Genomic DNA, 19,568 nt, shown 5'->3' with positions numbered 1-19,568 from the left:
AAGCATTGAGATATCACATCTCATGCTATAGGAAGGGTCTCAGGTTTGGAATGGGAAGGAATTGGATATCACATCTTATGCTATAGGAAGGGTCTCAGTTTTGGAAAGGGAAGGGGTTGGATATCACATCTTGTGCTATAGGAAGGGTCTCAGGGTTGGAATGGGAAGGAATTGGATATCATATCTCATGCTACAGGAAGGGTCTCTGGTTTGCAATGGGAAGGAGTTGGATATCACATCTCATGCTATAGGAAGGATCTCAGGTTTGGAATTGGAAGGAGTTGGATATCACATCTCATGTTATAGGAAGGGTCTCAGGTTTGGTATTAGAGGCATTGAGATATCACATCTCATGCTATAGGAAGGGTCTCAGGATTAGAATGGGAAGGAGTTGGATATCACATCTCATGCTATAGGAAGGGTCTCAGGTTTGGTATTAGATGCATTGAGATATCACATCTCATGCTATAGGAAGGGTCTCAGGGTTGGAATGGGAACGAGTTGGATATCACATCTCATGCTACAGGAAGGATCTCATGTTTAGTATTAGAAGCATTGAGATATCACATCTCATGCTATAGGAAGGGTCTCAGGCTTGGAATGGGAAGGAGTTGGATATCACATCTCATGCTATAGGAAGGGTCTCAGGTTTGGAATGAGAAGGATTTGGATATCACATATCATGCTATAGGAAGGGTCTCAGGTTTGGAATGGGAAGGAGTTGGATATCACATCTCATGCTATAGGAAGTGTCTCATGTTTGGTATTAGAAGCATTGAGATATCACATCTCATGCTATAGGAAGGGTCTCAGGATTGGAATGGGAAGGAGTAGGATGTCACATCTCATGCTATAGGAAGGGTCTCAGGTTTAGTATTAGAAGCATTGAGATATCACATCTCATGCTATAGGAAGGGTCTCAGGATTGGAATGGGAAGGAGTTGGATATCACATCTCATGCTATAGGAAGGGTCTTAGGTTTGGAATGGCAAGGAGTTGGATATGACATCTCATGCTATAGGAAGGGTCTCTGGTTTGGTATTAGAAGCATTGAGATATCACATCTCATGCTATATGAAGGGTCTCAGGTTTGGAATGAGAAGGGATTGGATATCACATCTCATGTTATAGGAAGGGTCTCAGGTTTGATATTAGAAGGATTGAGATATCACATCTTATGCTATAGGAAGGGTCTCAGGATTGGAATGAGAAGGAGTCGGATATCAAATCTCATGGTACAGGATGTATCTCAGGTTAGGAATAGCAAGAAGTCAGATATCAAATCGCATGCTACAGGTAGGATCTCAGGTTTGTAATGGGAAGGAGTTGGATATCACATCTCATGCTATGGGAAGGGCCTCAGTTTTGGTATTAAAAGCACTGAGATATCACATCTCATGCTAGAGGAAGGGTCTCAGGATTGGAATGGTAAGGAGTTGGATATCACATCTCATGCTATAGGAAAGGTCTCAGTTTTGGAATGGGAAGGAGTTCGATATCACATCTCATGCTATAGGAAGGGTCTCATGTTTGGAATGGGAAGGAGTTGGATATCACATCTCATGTTATAGGAGGGGTCTCAGGTTTGGTATTAGAAGCATTCAGATATCACATCTCATGCTATAGGAAGCGTCTCAGGATTGGAATGGGAAGGAGTTGGATGTCACATCTCATGCTATAGGAAGAGTCTCAGGTTTGGAATCGAAGGAGTTGGATATCACTTCTTATGCTATAGGAAGGGGCTCGGGTTCGGTATTAGAACCATTGAGATATCACATCTCATGCTATAGGAAGGGTCTCAAGGTTGAAATGGAAAGGAGTTGGATATCATATCTCATGCTACAGGAAGGGTCTCTTGTTTGGTATCAGAAGCATTGAGATATCACATCTCATTCTATAGAAAGGGTCTCAGGATTGGAATGGGAAGGAGTTAGATATCACATCTCATGCTGTAGGAAGGGTCTCATGTCTGGAATGGGAAGGAATTGGATATCACATCTCATGCTACAGGAAGGGTCTCTTGTTTGGTATCAGAAGCATTGAGATATCACATCTCATGCTATAGAAAGGGTCTCAGGTTTGGAATGGGAAGGAGTTGGATATCACATCTCATGTTATAGGAAGGGTCTCAGGTTTGGTATTAGAAGCATTGAGATATCAAATCTCATGCTGTAGGAAGGGTCTCAGGTTTGGAATGGGAAGGAATTGGATATCACATCTCATGCTATAGGAAGGGTCTCAGGTTTGGAATGGGAAGGGGTTGAATATCACATCTCGTGCTATAGGAAGGGTCTCAGGGTTGGAATGGGAAGGAATTGGATATCATATCTAATGCTACAGGAAGGGTCTCTGGTTTGCAATGGGAAGGAGTTGGATATCACATCTCATGCTATAGGAAGGATCTCAGGTTTGGAATTGGAAGGAGTTGGATATCACATCTCATGTTATAGGAAGGGTCTCAGGTTTGGTATTAGAAGCATTGAGATATCACATCTCATGCTATAGGAAGGGTCTCAGGATTGGAATGGGAAGGAGTTGGATATCACATATCATGCTATAGGAAGAGTCTCAGGTTTGGTATTAGATGCATTGAGATATCACATCTCATGCTATTGGAAGGGTCTCAGGGTTGGAATGGGAACGAGTTGAATATCACATCTCATGCTATAGGAAGAGATTCAGGATTGGAATGGGAAGGAGTTGGATATTGCATCTCATGCTTTAGGAAGGGTCTCAGGTTTGGAATGGGAAGGAGTTGGGTATCACATCTCATGTTATAGGGAGGGTCTCAGGTTTGGTATTAGAAGCATTGAGATATCACATTTCATGCTATACAAAGGGTCTCAGGATTGGAATGGGAAGGAATTGGATATCACATCTCATGCTGTAGGAAGGGTCTCATGTCTGGAATGGGAAGAAGTTGGATATCACATCTCATGGTATAAGATGGGTCTCAGGTTTGGAATGGGAAGGAGTTGGATATCACATCTCATGTTATAGGAGGAGTCTCAGGTTTGGTATTAGAAGCATTGAGATATCACATCTCATGCTATAGGAAGGGTCTCAGGATTGGAATGGAAAGGAATTGGATATCACATCTCATGCTACAGGAAGGGTCTCTGGTTTGCAATGGGAAGGAGTCAGATATCAAATCGCATGCTACAGGTAGGATCTCAGGTTTGTAATGGGAAGGAGTTGGATACCACATCTCATGCTATGGGAAGGGCCTCAGTTTTGGTATTAAAAGCACTGAGATATCACATCTCATGCTAGAGGAAGGGTCTCAGGATTGGAATGGGAAGTGTTAGGAAAGATTTCGTTATTGTAGGGAACTTTCCTTCCATGTGGCAACCCCTAAACTTTTTGCTATTGTTTTCAACCTGTTTTCTTGACTTTGCCAGAGAAGTGCAGCCTTCTGCCGTACTCCTCTGGGCTTTCGCTCCTTTCTTACGGGGAAACTGACATGCCCTTAAGACAGTCAGTACCGGGGAACGCTGTTTCCCGTAGTTTCTTTTATCGTGTCGCCATTTTAGTGCAACACGACACAAGAGGGCACTGTAAGCTAAGTTACAGCTCTCTTGGGTCTCTAGCCTTCTACAGACCCTAGACACTCTTGTAGGATAGTTTTTGGATCGGTGTAAGTCATTCAGGGACTGGGCTGGTGGCAGCGATCATTTGGTTTATTTTGAGCTCCTTTTGCCGTTCTGAGCACCTTTTTGCCGCGAACACAAAAGGGTGGCCCGGCTACCCAAAATGGCCGGACCACGAGGCTCCTTTGTCTCGTCCACTGTCCGTCTTGCTCCCTTTACCTTCCCCCGGGTCAGGCGACCCGGGGCCTTCCTTATTTGGGCATGTAGTTTCCCGCGAAACACGGTTGCTTTCGCGGGCTTCTACATGTCGTTTGAGTGCCCCCAGGATGTGGGCTGGGCTGTCTGGTCCCAATACACATCCTGGGTGCCAGAGAGTCTAGGGTGGTGTGAATGCCTGGGACCACTGTGGTCCGTGATTGGTCCACGTATGGTATGTGTGTTGATGAGCGGATCTCCCATTGGCTCCCCTCCGTTTTGGCGCGAAGGGAACCGTGGATAAGAGGGAGCTGGAAACACCACTACCATGTCGATCTCCTGAGTTCTTACGAACCCAGGGATACAGGAGCCAAGTATCCTGCGAACACGAGGCTGGACCGAGGAATCGCTGGTGACCCCCTGAAGAACTTCTGCTCCTCATTGCTGTCGTCCGGTGAAGCCCTTTCCACCTAAGATCGAACAAGAAGGCCTGTACTGGTGCTTCGACCTATTGGAATAGCAGGACCAGCTATTCCCGGCACCTTCATCAACTCCTGCCGTAAGCCTTCGGAAGTGTCTCTGGGCCATCCAGTTGACTGACCAGCTTACTAAGGAGTCCTGCTCTGTAATCGCCGACAGGTTGGGTGGTATTCTGAGTCTGGGGCACGCTCACACGCTTCGTTTGCTTAGCAACCCTAAGCTAGAGGTGAGCAGTGCTCGTTTGGCTTGAATACACCCGGCCGTTCCGTTGCCCTGCTGTGGCGACAAAACTGTGCTTGTTTCTTCGATCGGGACGTCTTTTTACTCTGCACGACGACGAGACGTTCCCTGCTCTTCAGAACCTGCCAGAAGCTGCATCTATCGAGGAGAAGCTCGGGCCTGCTTGCTTCGGGGACCGGTGAGTAGATTAGCTAGGATCTGGTCGCCCTCCTGCAGTGCCCCTTGCTTTTCCCCGCTGTAAATACAGCACCCCTTGTCCGTACTCGCGCCCTGCTTCTGCCTCACAGTGGAGGCTGCGCTAGAGTCGCGGACCGTGTTCTCCTTCATTAGGGCGCCCTACAGAGCTGTCCAACGTCCTCCGAAGAGCTTCACCTTCTGCCCATTGGCACCGGCGTGTGCAGGTACTTTTGAGCGCTAGGCTCCACTCTTCGTAGGGATTGGACTACCATCTAGTTAGGGGCCTCAGAAGGCGGACATATCACACGCATTGGTTCGCACTGCCTGTTTTCCTTCCCCTGCAGGTGGATAACATATTTCGTGCTGCTAATGCTGTGAAACTGTGTATTCTGTATATATATTGGGTGGATAGTGTATGTGTTGGTTTAATATCGTTGTATATTGCTGCTTTTACTGTGGTTATTAGTTTCAAGGCCTTATAATAAATGTGTATCTATTTTTGATATAAACAACTGTTTGGAGTAGTTTGTAAGCGCTCTTGCTTTGTGTGCTCACTGTGGGCTTTCAGTCACCCTCACCCCTCTTGAGACCTAGTCTTGACCGCCGCGATCGCTACCTTGATTGGTCTGGCTTGTCCAGAGGTTACCCTGTTCCAAGTAATTAGGTTGGCCTTCTGAACTTCTGCGCCACCAGGACAGAGTTCAGAAATCCGTCTTAACAAATTGGTGTACAGCGGTGGGATACGACTGAAGGTATCCAGTGTTGCGCACGAGCTAAGGCGTTTTCAGGTTATTCCAACCAGGACACGCAGTAAAGTATTGAATATAACGTTAAAAAGGCCATAGTCCTATCAACAGTATGGAAACGAATACTTTATTAACCTTAAATGCTTCGAAATCTGAAACATTGAAGAAGATGTGTGCGGAGAGAGGGGTTTCCTCTCAAGGCACTAAATTGGAAATGATCCAGAGAATCGTGGCGTGGCAAGAAGCGCAGCTTGACGCTATAACTTCCGAGGACAGTGCAGAAGGTGGTGGGGCTGCTCTCACTGGCAGAACCGACGGTTCTGCCGCTGCACTGATCCATCACGACCACGAGGACAGGGAGGATGTAATGTCTAACGTTTCCTCTGCCAGTGTTGATGGGGAGGCTATGCTTGAATTCAAGAAGCAAGAGCTGCGGTTTAGGCAGCAGGAGCTTGAATTCAGCATAGCCAAACTGAAAATCGACCAGGCAGAAAAACAAAAAGACAGGGATCACCAGTTGGAACTGGCCAAGCTTCAGTTCGCAAATGGGTCCAAGGGTCCTGGACATGGTTCTGGGGCTTCCTCTCATCCACGGTTTCCAAAAGATCTGCTCAGTGTGTATGAGGAACGAAATGACATTATGGACTGGTTAAATGCGTTTGAGTATGCATGCGAGGTTCAAGAGGTTGATAATGCGGATAAGATTGCATGGTTACTCAGCAGACTGCCCCATTCTGGTTGCAGTGCCATTATGGAAATGTCGAAGGCTGAGCGCGCTGATTTTGCAATGTTGAAGCAGACTCTCATTTTAAAGTTTGGGAAGACTCCGACCCAATATTTGAAAAGGTTTAGAGAGTGTAAGAAAAAGGAAGGTGATACTTGGGTGTCGTATGTAGCTGAGTCCCTGAAAAACTTGACTGGCTGGGTTGAAGGTTATAAGGTTTCTACCTTCGAAGGCATGATCAATCTGGTCATGCTGGAACACATTTTTGCTCCTTCTTCCCCGGAGCTTAAGCAGCATTTGGCCGATTCGAAGGAGATAGATCCTAAGAAGCTGGCCATTGCAGCAGACTTATGGGTGTCACATCGAGTGTCCCATAAGGACAAAACTCATCCTGGTAAGCAGGAGGAAGGGAAAAAGTCCAAAGATATGGAGGGTGGGGAATCTGCTAAATCTTCTTCCCATAAGGGCCACAAAAAGAAAAATAAGGGTAAGCCATACGAGAACTCACAGGGTAGCGGAGGTTCGCCTCCGAAACAGAACTCTGGTTATAATAAGCCTCCCTACGTAAACAGACCCAATGGGGCTTGTTTTTCTTGTGGAGCAACTGACCATGTGAAGGGGGATCCCCGGTGTAAGGTTAAACCTTTGGGGGTCCACTCCGCTAATCTGGCCTTCTCCTCCTATGAGGAAGAAGAGATTACAGGAGCATCCTTCTCCTCAGACTCGTTTCCCAGCGGGATCGAGGCTGAGGTAGTTTTAGTGTCCCTGGGTTCCTGGGAGCCTAAAGTCGCAGAGGCGTATGCTAGGATTCCGGATAATACCAAGCACTACTTTAAAGACAGTGTGCTGATCAATGGAGTGGATACTCCAGCTCTTAGGGATAGTGGGTGCAGTCGAACTGTAGTGGATTCTACCTTGGTAGACTCAGAGGAAGTTGCCAGAGCTACTCTGATGCCCACTAAGTTGGCTGACGGCCCCCTCCGTATGTTTCCCGTGATCCCTGTTAATCTAACTTTAAATGGTACAGCAGTTAGGATTCCAGTGAGCATTCAGAGAAACGTCCCGGGAAAGGTCTTGTTGGGCAATGATCTCAGAGCTCTAGGGCTCGTAGGAGACACTGCCGAAAGACCCTACACACGGTCTCAAGCACGGGCAGCATTGGCCAAGTCCAATACGCCGCCCCAGCCGAAGGGGAAACCCAAGGCGAAAGGAGTCAACAAGTCCCGACGGGGGAAAGAGAATATTCCCCCGAGCTCGCCTACCACTGCGGTGGAGGGAGTTGGTCAATCGCCCGAGCCTGACGAGGAGGTGGCGATGCCTGAAGTGTTCGACCCCAACGACCATCCTGAACTAAAAGACTTGTTAGTTGAAGGAGGTCCTGATAGGGACGACTTCAGTAAGGGCCAACGTGAGTGCCCATCTCTGGAAGGCCTAAGGAGACAGGCCTGCTCCCAGCTTGAGGGCGAACCTCCTGGGAAGCATCGGATTTATTGGGAAGGTGGACTCCTGTACAGTGAGCCCACAGAGTCTACAGAAGGAGACCATAGGAGGTTGGTGGTTCCCCTTTCTGTTAGACCCTTCCTCCTGCAGTTGGCGCATGAAGTTCCCCTTGCTGGTCACCTTGGAATGAAGAGGACCAAGCAAAGGTTATCTATGCACTTCTACTGGCCCAAGATGGGGGTGCAAGTAGAAAGTCACTGCAGGAGTTGTGCCTCCTGCCAGTTGTCTGGTAAGGTTGGCGCGACAATCCAAGCTCCGTTGGTACCGCTCCCAGTTGTGGGGGTACCATTTGAAAGGGTAGGGATCGACATCGTTGGTCCCCTTGACCCGCAAACATCCTCAGGCAATAGGTTTATCCTGGTGCTGGTCGACCATGCAACCAGGTATCCTGAGGCCATCCCATTAAAGACTGTAACTGCCAAGTCGGTTGCAAAAGCTTTACTCGGCATATTTACTAGGGTTGGCTTCCCTAAAGAAGTTGTGTCAGATCGTGGCAGCAACTTTATGTCGAAGTATATGCAGGCTATGTGGAAAGAATGTGGGGTCACCTACAAGTTCTCTTCTGCATATCACCCCCAGACCAATGGTCTGGTGGAACGTTTCAACAGAACGTTAAAGAGCATGATTGGGGCTCTGGAGGAGCCCCAGAGAAGAAAATGGGATCTTCTTTTACCATGCTTGCTGTTTGCCTACAGAGAGGTACCACAGGAGGGTGTTGGCTTCAGCCCCTTCGAACTTCTGTTCGGTCATCCCGTACGGGGACCCTTAGCCATCGTCAAAGAGGGATGGGAGATGCCCACTCCCCCTGTTACTACCAATGTAGTTGACTATGTGCTAGGGCTCAGAAAACGGATGGTACTCCTGATGGGCTTGGCTAGTGAAAAGTTGAAGGCAGGACAAGCGCTGGTGAAACATTGGTACGACCAGAAAGCTTCCTTAATTCACTTTACCCGTGGTCAGCAAGTCCTGATCATGAACCCTATAAGGCCTCGCGCTTTACAGGACAAATGGTCAGGCCCTTACACAGTGGTGGAGCCCCTGGGTGAGGTGAACTATTTAGTGGACCTTGGAAGGCCTGGACAGGCTCCAAAAGTGTTCCACGTAAATAGGCTGAAGGCTTTCGTCCCAAGAGTCGAAATCGCAGCACTGCTACTGGCGTCAGACGTTGAGGAAGAGGAGTCAGAACCTCTTCCCGACCTGTTCCAAAGCGGTCCTTCAGATAGCTCCGTTGAGGGTGTCCGAGTGGCCCCTCACCTGACTTCTGATCAGCAGGCTGAGGTGAAAAGTTTGCTTAGGCAGTTTTCCCCCCTGTTTTCACAGTCGCCTGGTTTGACACCTTGGTGCAAACATAACATTGACACAGGAGACAGTGTACCTACCAAAAGTAGGGGATACAGGATGTCGGATAAAGTACGGTCTTATATTAAGACCGAGGTCAACAAGATGTTAGACCTTGGGGTGATTGAACCCTCTAGTAGTCCTTGGTCCAGTCCTGTGGTATTGGTTCCAAAGGCAGGCACTTCTGAATTGAGGTTCTGCGTGGATTACAGGGCTCTGAATGCTGTCACCAAGACAGACGCTCACCCCTTGCCTCGAACTGACGAGCTGGTGGATACCTTGGGTGCCTCCAAGTACCTCAGCACGTTTGACCTGACTGCGGGCTATTGGCAAATAGCTTTAGCAGAACATGCCAAGGAGAAGACAGCATTTTCAACTCCCGACGGGCTTTACCAATTCCGGGTAATGCCGTTCGGATTGAAGAATGCACCTGCCACTTTCCAGAGGCTTGTGAATCATGTGTTGAATGGGTTGGACGAATTCTGTCTTGCATATCTGGACGATATAGCAGTTTTCAGTGCCACCTGGGAAGACCATGTGAAACACCTCGGGATTGTGCTCCAGGCTCTTCAGAAAGCCCACTTGACCATAAAGGCGAGTAAATGCCAGATTGGACAAGGCTCAGTGGTTTACCTTGGGCATGAAGTAGGTGGAGGAAGGATACAGCCTCTCCCCAGTAAAGTACAAGCAGTACAAGACTGGCCTACCCCCACTACACAAACCCAAGTGAGAGCCTTCTTAGGACTCACGGGTTATTACCGCAATTTTATGGCAGACTATGGCACCATAGCTGCTCCTCTGACTGCCCTCACAACTCCGAAGAAACCCAAGAAGGTAACTTGGACTGACGAGTGTGAGAAGGCCTTCAATGGCTTGAAAGACTCCTTGTGCCAGGCCCCTGTGCTCAGGGCCCCTGATTATCAAAGACCTTTTATCGTGCAGACGGATGCCTCTGACACTGGGATAGGAGCTGTACTATCACAAGTAGATGAGAAGGGTAAGGAACACCCTATCGGTTTTATTAGTCGCCAGCTTAAGGACAGAGAGCTCAGATGGTCCACGGTAGAGAAAGAATGTTTCTCTGTTGTGTGGGCCCTAAGGAAGCTGAGGCCCTACCTCTATGGGACCCACTTCACTGTGCAGACTGACCATAAGCCGTTAAAGTGGCTAATGAACATGAAGGGGGAGAATCCAAAGTTGCTTAGGTGGTCCATAAGTCTTCAAGGCTTCGACTTCACTATTGAGCATAGACCAGGTGTCCAACATAGCAATGCTGATGGGTTGTCCAGAATGTTTTACCGACCTGAACAAGAGACTCATCCAGGGGTGGATTAGTTCCCCCTGTCCATAGTCTGGGAGGGGCGAGTGTTAGGAAAGATTTCGTTATTGTAGGGAACTTTCCTTCCATGTGGCAACCCCTAAACTTTTTGCTATTGTTTTCAACCTGTTTTCTTGACTTTGCCAGAGAAGTGCAGCCTTCTGCCGTACTCCTCTGGGCTTTCGCTCCTTTCTTACGGGGAAACTGACATGCCCTTAAGACAGTCAGTACCGGGGAACGCTGTTTCCCGTAGTTTCTTTTATCGTGTCGCCATTTTAGTGCAACACGACACAAGAGGGCACTGTAAGCTAAGTTACAGCTCTCTTGGGTCTCTAGCCTTCTACAGACCCTAGACACTCTTGTAGGATAGTTTTTGGATCGGTGCAAGTCATTCAGGGACTGGGCTGGTGGCAGCGATCATTTGGTTTATTTTGAGCTCCTTTTGCCGTTCTGAGCACCTTTTTGCCGCGAACACAAAAGGGTGGCCCGGCTACCCAAAATGGCCGGACCACGAGGCTCCTTTGTCTCGTCCACTGTCCGTCTTGCTCCCTTTACCTTCCCCCGGGTCAGGCGACCCGGGGCCTTCCTTATTTGGGCATGTAGTTTCCCGCGAAACACGGTTGCTTTCGCGGGCTTCTACATGTCGTTTGAGTGCCCCCAGGATGTGGGCTGGGCTGTCTGGTCCCAATACACATCCTGGGTGCCAGAGAGTCTAGGGTGGTGTGAATGCCTGGGACCACTGTGGTCCGTGATTGGTCCACGTATGGTATGTGTGTTGATGAGCGGATCTCCCATTGGCTCCCCTCCGTTTTGGCGCGAAGGGAACCGTGGATAAGAGGGAGCTGGAAACACCACTACCATGTCGATCTCCTGAGTTCTTACGAACCCAGGGATACAGGAGCCAAGTATCCTGCGAACACGAGGCTGGACCGAGGAATCGCTGGTGACCCCCTGAAGAACTTCTGCTCCTCATTGCTGTCGTCCGGTGAAGCCCTTTCCACCTAAGATCGAACAAGAAGGCCTGTACTGGCGCTTCGACCTATTGGAATAGCAGGACCAGCTATTCCCGGCACCTTCATCAACTCCTGCCGTAAGCCTTCGGAAGTGTCTCTGGGCCATCCAGTTGACTGACCAGCTTACTAAGGAGTCCTGCTCTGTAATCGCCGACAGGTTGGGTGGTATTCTGAGTCCGGGGCACGCTCACACGCTTCGTTTGCTTAGCAACCCTAAGCTAGAGGTGAGCAGTGCTCGTTTGGCTTGAATACACCCGGCCGTTCCGTTGCCCTGCTGTGGCGACAAAACTGTGCTTGTTTCTTCGATCGGGACGTCTTTTTACTCTGCACGACGACGAGACGTTCCCTGCTCTTCAGAACCTGCCAGAAGCTGCATCTATCGAGGAGAAGCTCGGGCCTGCTTGCTTCGGGGACCGGTGAGTAGATTAGCTAGGATCTGGTCGCCCTCCTGCAGTGCCCCTTGCTTTTCCCCGCTGTAAATACAGCACCCCTTGTCCGTACTCGCGCCCTGCTTCTGCCTCACAGTGGAGGCTGCGCTAGAGTCGCGGACCGTGTTCTCCTTCATTAGGGCGCCCTACAGAGCTGTCCAACGTCCTCCGAAGAGCTTCACCTTCTGCCCATTGGCACCGGCGTGTGCAGGTACTTTTGAGCGCTAGGCTCCACTCTTCGTAGGGATTGGACTACCATCTAGTTAGGGGCCTCAGAAGGCGGACATATCACACGCATTGGTTCGCACTGCCTGTTTTCCTTCCCCTGCAGGTGGATAACATATTTCGTGCTGCTAATGCTGTGAAACTGTGTATTCTGTATATATATTGGGTGGATAGTGTATGTGTTGGTTTAATATCGTTGTATATTGCTGCTTTTACTGTGGTTATTAGTTTCAAGGCCTTATAATAAATGTGTATCTATTTTTGATATAAACAACTGTTTGGAGTAGTTTGTAAGCGCTCTTGCTTTGTGTGCTCACTGTGGGCTTTCAGTCACCCTCACCCCTCTTGAGACCTAGTCTTGACCGCCGCGATCGCTACCTTGATTGGTCTGGCTTGTCCAGAGGTTACCCTGTTCCAAGTAATTAGGTTGGCCTTCTGAACTTCTGCGCCACCAGGACAGAGTTCAGAAATCCGTCTTAACAGGAAGGAGTTGGATATCACATATCATGCTATAGGAAAGGTCTCAGGTTTGGAATGGGAAGGAGTTCGATATCACATCTCATGCTATAGGAAGGGTCTCATGTTTGGAATGGGAAGGAGTTGGATATCACATCTCATGTTATAGGAGGGGTCTCATGTTTGGAATGGGAAGGAGTTGGATATCACATCTCATGTTATAGGAAGGGTCTCAGGTTTGGTATTAGAAGCATTCAGATATCACATCTCATGCTATATGAAAGGTTTCAGGATTGGAATGGGAAGGAGTTGGATGTCACATCTCATGCTATAGGAAGAGTCTCAGGTTTGGAATCGAAGGAGTTGGATATCACTTCTCATGCTATAGGAAGGTGCTCGGGTTCGGTATTAGAACCATTGAGATATCACATCTCATGCTATAGGAAGGGTCTCAAGGTTGAAATGGAAAGGAGTTGGATATCATATCTCATGCTACAGGAAGGGTCTCTGGTTTGGTATCAGAAGCATTGAGATATCACATCTCATGCTATAGAAAGGGTCTCAGGATTGGAATGGGAAGGAGTTTGATATCACATCTCATGCTGTAGGAAGGGTCCCATGTCTGGAATGGGAAGGAGTTGGATATCACATCTCATGCTATAAGAAGGGTCTCAGGTTTGGAATGGGAAGGAGTTGGATATCACATCTCATGTTATAGGAAGGGTCTCAGGTTTGGTATTAGAAGCATTGAGATATCAAATCTCATGCTGTAGGAAGGGTCTCAGGTTTGGAATGGGAAGGAATTGGATATCACATCTCATTCTATAGGAAGGGTCTCAGTTTTGGAATGGGAAGGGGTTGGATATCACATCTCGTGCCATAGGAAGGGTCTCAGGGTTGGAATGGGAAGGAATTGGATATCATATCTAATGCTACAGGAAGGGTCTCTGGTTTGCAATGGGAAGGAGTTGGATATCACATCTCATGCTATAGGAAGGATCTCAGGTTTGGAATAGGAAGGAGTTGGATATCACATCTCATGTTATAGGAAGGGTCTCAGGTTTGGTATTAGAAGCATTGAGATATCACATCTCATGCTATAGGAAGGGTCTCAGGATTGGAATGGGAAGGAGTTGGATGTCACATATCATGCTATAGGAAGAGTCTCAGGTTTGGTATTAGATCTATTGAGATATCACATCTCATGCTATTGGAAGGGTCTCAGGGTTGGAATGGGAACGAGTTGAATATCACATCTCATGCTATAGGAAGAGACTCAGGATTGGAATGGGAAGGAGTTGGATATTGCATCTCATGCTTTAGGAAGGGTCTCAGGTTTGGAATGGGAAGGAGTTGGGTATCACATCTCATGTTATAGGGAGGGTCTCAGGTTTGGTATTAGAAGCATTGAGATATCACATTTCATGCTATAGAAAGGGTCTCAGGATTGGAATGGGAAGGAATTGGATATCACATCTCATGCTGTAGGAAGGGTCTCATGTCTGGAATGGGAAGGAGTTGGATATCACATCTCATGTTATAGGAGGAGTCTCAGGTTTGGTATTAGAAGCATTGAGATATCACATCTCATGCTATAGGAAGGGTCTCAGGATTGGAATGGAAAGGAATTGGAAATCACATCTCATGCTACAGGAAGGGTCTCAGGTTTGGTATTAGAAGCATTGAGATATCACATCTCATGCTATAGGAAGGGTCTCAGGATTGGAATGGAAAGGAGTCAGATATCAAATCACATGCTACAGGTAGGATCTCAGGTTTGTAATGGGAAGGAGTTGGATACCACATCTCATGCTATGGGAAGGGCCTCAGTTTTGGTATTAAAAGCACTGAGATATCACATCTCATGCTAGAGGAAGGGTCTCAGGATTGGAATGGGAAGGAGTTGGATATCAAATCTCATGCTATAGGAAAGGTCTCAGGTTTAGAATGGGAAGGAGTTCGATATCACATCTCATGCTATAGGAAGGGTCTCATGTTTGGAATGGGAAGGAGTTGGATATCACATCTCATGCTAGAGGAAGGGTCCCAGGATTGGAATGGGAAGGAGTTGGATATCACATCTCATGCTATAGGAAAGGCCTCAGGTTTGGAATGAGAAGGAGTTCGATATCAAATCTCATGTTATAGGAAGGGTCTCAGGTTTGGTATTAGAAGCATTCAGATATCACATCTCATGCTATAGGAAGGGTCTCAGGATTGGAATGGGAAGGAGTTGGATATCACATCTCATGCTATGGGAAGAGTCTCAGGTTTGGAATCGAAGGAGTTGGATATCACTTCTCATGCTATAGGAAGGGGCTCGGGTTCGGTATTAGAACCATTGAGATATCACATCTCATGCTATAGGAAGGGTCTCAGGGTTGAAATGGAAAGGAGTTGGATATCATATCTCATGCTACAGGAAAGGTCTCTGGTTTGGTATTAGAAGCATTGAGATATCACATCTCATGCTATAGAAAGGGTGTCAGGATTGGAATGGGAAGGAGTTGGATATCACATCTCATGCTGTAGGAAGGGTCTCATGTCTGGAATGGGAAGGAGTTGGATATCACATCTCATGCTATAAGAAGGGTCTCAGGTTTGGAATGGGAAGGAGTTGGATATTACATCTCATGCTATAGGAAGGGTCTCAGGTTTGGAATGGGAAGGAGTTGGATATAACATCTCATCTTATAGGAAGGGTCTCAGGTTTGGTATTAGAGGCATTGAGATATCACATCACATGCTGTAGGAAGGGTCTCAGATTTGGAATGGGAAGGAATTGGATATCACATCTCATGCTATAGGAAGGGTCTCAGGTTTGGAATGGGAAGGGGTTGGATATCACATCTCGTGCTATAGGAAGGGTCTCAGGGTTGGAATGGGAAGGAGTTGGATATCATATTTCATGCTACAGGAAGGGTCTCTGGTTTGCAATGGGAAGAAGTTGGATATCACATCTCATGCTATAGGAAGGGTCTCAGGTTTGGAATGGTAAGGAGTTGGCTATCACATCTCATGTTATAGAAAGGGTCTCAGGTTTGGTATTAGAAGCATTGAGATATCACATCTCATGCTATAGAAAGGGTGTCAGTATTGGAATGGGAAGGAGTTGGATATCACATCTCATGCTGTAGGAAGGGTCTCATATCTGGAATGGGAAGGAGTTGGATATCACATCTCATGCTATAAGAAGGGTCTCAGGTTTGGAATGGGAAGGAGTTGGATATTACATCTCATGCTATAGGAAGGGTCTCAGGTTTGGAATGGGAAGGAGTTGGATATAACATCTCATCTTATAGGAAGGGTCTGAGGTTTGGTATTAGAGGCATTGAGATATCACATCACATGCTATAGGAAGGGTCTCAGGTTTGGAATGGGAAGGAATTGGATATCACATCTCGTGCTATAGGAAGGGTCTCAGGGTTGGAATGGGAAGGAGTTGGATATCATATTTCATGCTACAGGAAGGGTCTCTGGTTTGCAATGGGAAGAAGTTGGATATCACATCTCATGCTATAGGAAGGGTCTCAGGTTTGGAATGGTAAGGAGTTGGATATCACATCTCATGTTATAGGAAGGGTCTCAGGTTTGGTATTAGAAGCATTGAGATATCACATCTCATGCTATAGGAAGGGTCTCAGGTTTGGAATGGGAAGGAATTGGATATCACATCTTATGCTATAGGAAGGGTCTCAGTTTTGGAATGGGAAGGGGTTGGATATCACATCTTGTGCTATAGGAAGGGTCTCAGGGTTGGAATGGGAAGGAATTGGATATCATATCTCATGCTACAGGAAGGGTCTCTGGTTTGCAATGGGAAGGAGTTGGATATCACATCTCATGCTATAGGAAGGATCTCAGGTTTGGAATTGGAAGGAGTTGGATATCACATCTCATGTTATAGGAAGGGTCTCAGGTTTGGTATTAGAGGCATTGAGATATCACATCTCATGCTATAGGAAGGGTCTCAGGATTAGAATGGGAAGGAGTTGGATATCACATCTCATGCTATAGGAAGGGTCTCAGGTTTGGTATTAGATGCATTGAGATATCACATCTCATGCTATAGGAAGGGTCTCAGGGTTGGAATGGGAACGAGTTGGATATCACATCTCAGGCTACAGGAAGGATCTCATGTTTAGTATTAGAAGCATTGAGATATCACATCTCATGCTATAGGAAGGGTCTCAGGCTTGGAATGGGAAGGAGTTGGATATCACATCTCATGCTATAGGAAGGGTCTCGGGTTTGGAATGAGAAGGATTTGGATATCTCATATCATGCTATAGGAAGGGTCTCAGGTTTGGAATGGGAAGGAGTTGGATATCACATCTCATGCTATAGGAAGTGTCTCATGTTTGGTATTAGAAGCATTGAGATATCACATCTCATGCTATAGGAAGGGTCTCAGGATTGGAATGGGAAGGAGTAGGATGTCACATCTCATGCTATAGGAAGGGTCTCAGGTTTAGTATTAGAAGCATTGAGATATCACATCTCATGCTATAGGAAGGGTCTCAGGATTGGAATGGGAAGGAGTTGGATATCACATCTCATGCTATAGGAAGGGTCTTAGGTTTGGAATGGCAAGGAGTTGGATATCACATCTCATGCTATAGGAAGGGTCTCTGGTTTGGTATTAGAAGCATTGAGATATCACATCTCATGCTATATGAAGGGTCTCAGGTTTGGAATGAGAAGGGATTGGATATCACATCTCATGTTATAGGAAGGGTCTCAGGTTTGATATTAGAAGGATTGAGATATCACATCTCATGCTATAGGAAGGGTTTCAGGATTGGAATGAGAAGGAGTCGGATATCAAATCTCATGGTACAGGATGTATCTCAGGTTAGGAATAGCAAGAAGTCAGATATCAAATCGCATGCTACAGGTAGGATCTCAGGTTTGTAATGGGAAGGAGTTGGATATCACATCTCATGCTATGGGAAGGGCCTCAGTTTTGGTATTAAAAGCACTGAGATATCACATCTCATGCTAGAGGAAGGGTCTCAGGATTGGAATGGTAAGGAGTTGGATATCACATCTCATGCTATAGGAAAGGTCTCAGGTTTGGAATGGGAAGGAGTTCGATATCACATCTCATGCTATAGGAAGGGTCTCATGTTTGGAATGGGAAGGAGTTGGATATCACATCTCATGTTATAGGAGGGGTCTCAGGTTTGGTATTAGAAGCATTCAGATATCACATCTCATGCTATAGGAAGCGTCTCAGGATTGGAATGGGAAGGAGTTGGATGTCACATCTCATGCTATAGGAAGAGTCTCAGGTTTGGAATCGAAGGAGTTGGATATCACTTCTTATGCTATAGGAAGGGGCTCGGGTTCGGTATTAGAACCATTGAGATATCACATCTCATGCTATAGGAAGGGTCTCAAGGTTGAAATGGAAAGGAGTTGGATATCATATCTCATGCTACAGGAAGGGTCTCTTGTTTGGTATCAGAAGCATTGAGATATCACATCTCATTCTATAGAAAGGGTCTCAGGATTGGAATGGGAAGGAGTTGGATATCACATCTCATGCTGTAGGAAGGGTCTCATGTCTGGAATGGGAAGGAATTGGATATCACATCTCATGCTACAGGAAGGGTCTCTTGTTTGGTATCAGAAGCATTGAGATATCACATCTCATGCTATAGAAAGGGTCTCAGGTTTGGAATGGGAAGGAGTTGGATATCACATCTCATGTTATAGGAAGGGTCTCAGGTTTGGTATTAGAAGCATTGAGATATCAAATCTCATGCCGTAGGAAGGGTCTCAGGTTTGGAATGGGAAGGAATTGGATATCACATCTCATGCTATAGGAAGGGTCTCAGGTTTGGAATGGGAAGGGGTTGAATATCACATCTCGTGCTATAGGAAGGGTCTCAGGGTTGGAATGGGAAGGAATTGGATATCATATCTAATGCTACAGGAAGGGTCTCTGGTTTGCAATGGGAAGGAGTTGGATATCACATCTCATGCTATAGGAAGGATCTCAGGTTTGGAATTGGAAGGAGTTGGATATCACATCTCATGTTATAGGAAGGGTCTCAGGTTTGGTATTAGAAGCATTGAGATATCACATCTCATGCTATAGGAAGGGTCTCAGGATTGGAATGGGAAGGAGTTGGATATCACATATCATGCTATAGGAAGAGTCTCAGGTTTGGTATTAGATGCATTGAGATATCACATCTCATGCTATTGGAAGGGTCTCAGGGTTGGAATGGGAACGAGTTGAATATCACATCTCATGCTATAGGAAGAGATTCAGGATTGGAATGGGAAGGAGTTGGATATTGCATCTCATGCTTTAGGAAGGGTCTCAGGTTTGGAATGGGAAGGAGTTGGGTATCACATCTCATGTTATAGGGAGGGTCTCAGGTTTGGTATTAGAAGCATTGAGATATCACATTTCATGCTATACAAAGGGTCTCAGGATTGGAATGGGAAGGAATTGGATATCACATCTCATGCTGTAGGAAGGGTCTCATGTCTGGAATGGGAAGAAGTTGGATATCACATCTCATGCTATAAGAAGGGTCTCAGGTTTGGAATGGGAAGGAGTTGGATATCACATCTCATGTTATAGGAGGAGTCTCAGGTTTGGTATTAGAAGCATTGAGATATCACATCTCATGCTATAGGAAGGGTCTCAGGATTGGAATGGAAAGGAATTGGATATCACATCTCATGCTACAGGAAGGGTCTCTGGTTTGCAATGGGAAGGAGTCAGATATCAAATCGCATGCTACAGGTAGGATCTCAGGTTTGTAATGGGAAGGAGTTGGATACTACATCTCATGCTATGGGAAGGGCCTCAGTTTTGGTATTAAAAGCACTGAGATATCACATCTCATGCTAGAGGAAGGGTCTCAGGATTGGAATGGGAAGGAGTTGGATATCAAATCTCATGCTAAAGGAAAGGTCTCAGGTTTGGAATGGGTAGGAGTTCGATATCACATCTCATGCTATAGGAAGGGTCTCATGTTTGGAATGGGAAGGAGTTGGATATCACATCTCATGCTAGATGAAGGGTCTCAGGATTGGAATTGGGAAGGAGTTGGACATCACATCTCATGCTATAGGAAAGGTCTCAGGTTTGGAATGAGAAGGAGTTCGATATCAC

The sequence above is a fragment of the Ambystoma mexicanum genome, chromosome 11 (assembly GCF_040938575.1).
Source record: "Ambystoma mexicanum isolate Mex_15411 chromosome 11, UKY_AmexF1_1, whole genome shotgun sequence".
NCBI classification, from domain to species: domain Eukaryota; kingdom Metazoa; phylum Chordata; class Amphibia; order Caudata; family Ambystomatidae; genus Ambystoma; species Ambystoma mexicanum.
This window is presented reverse-complemented; position numbering follows the sequence as displayed.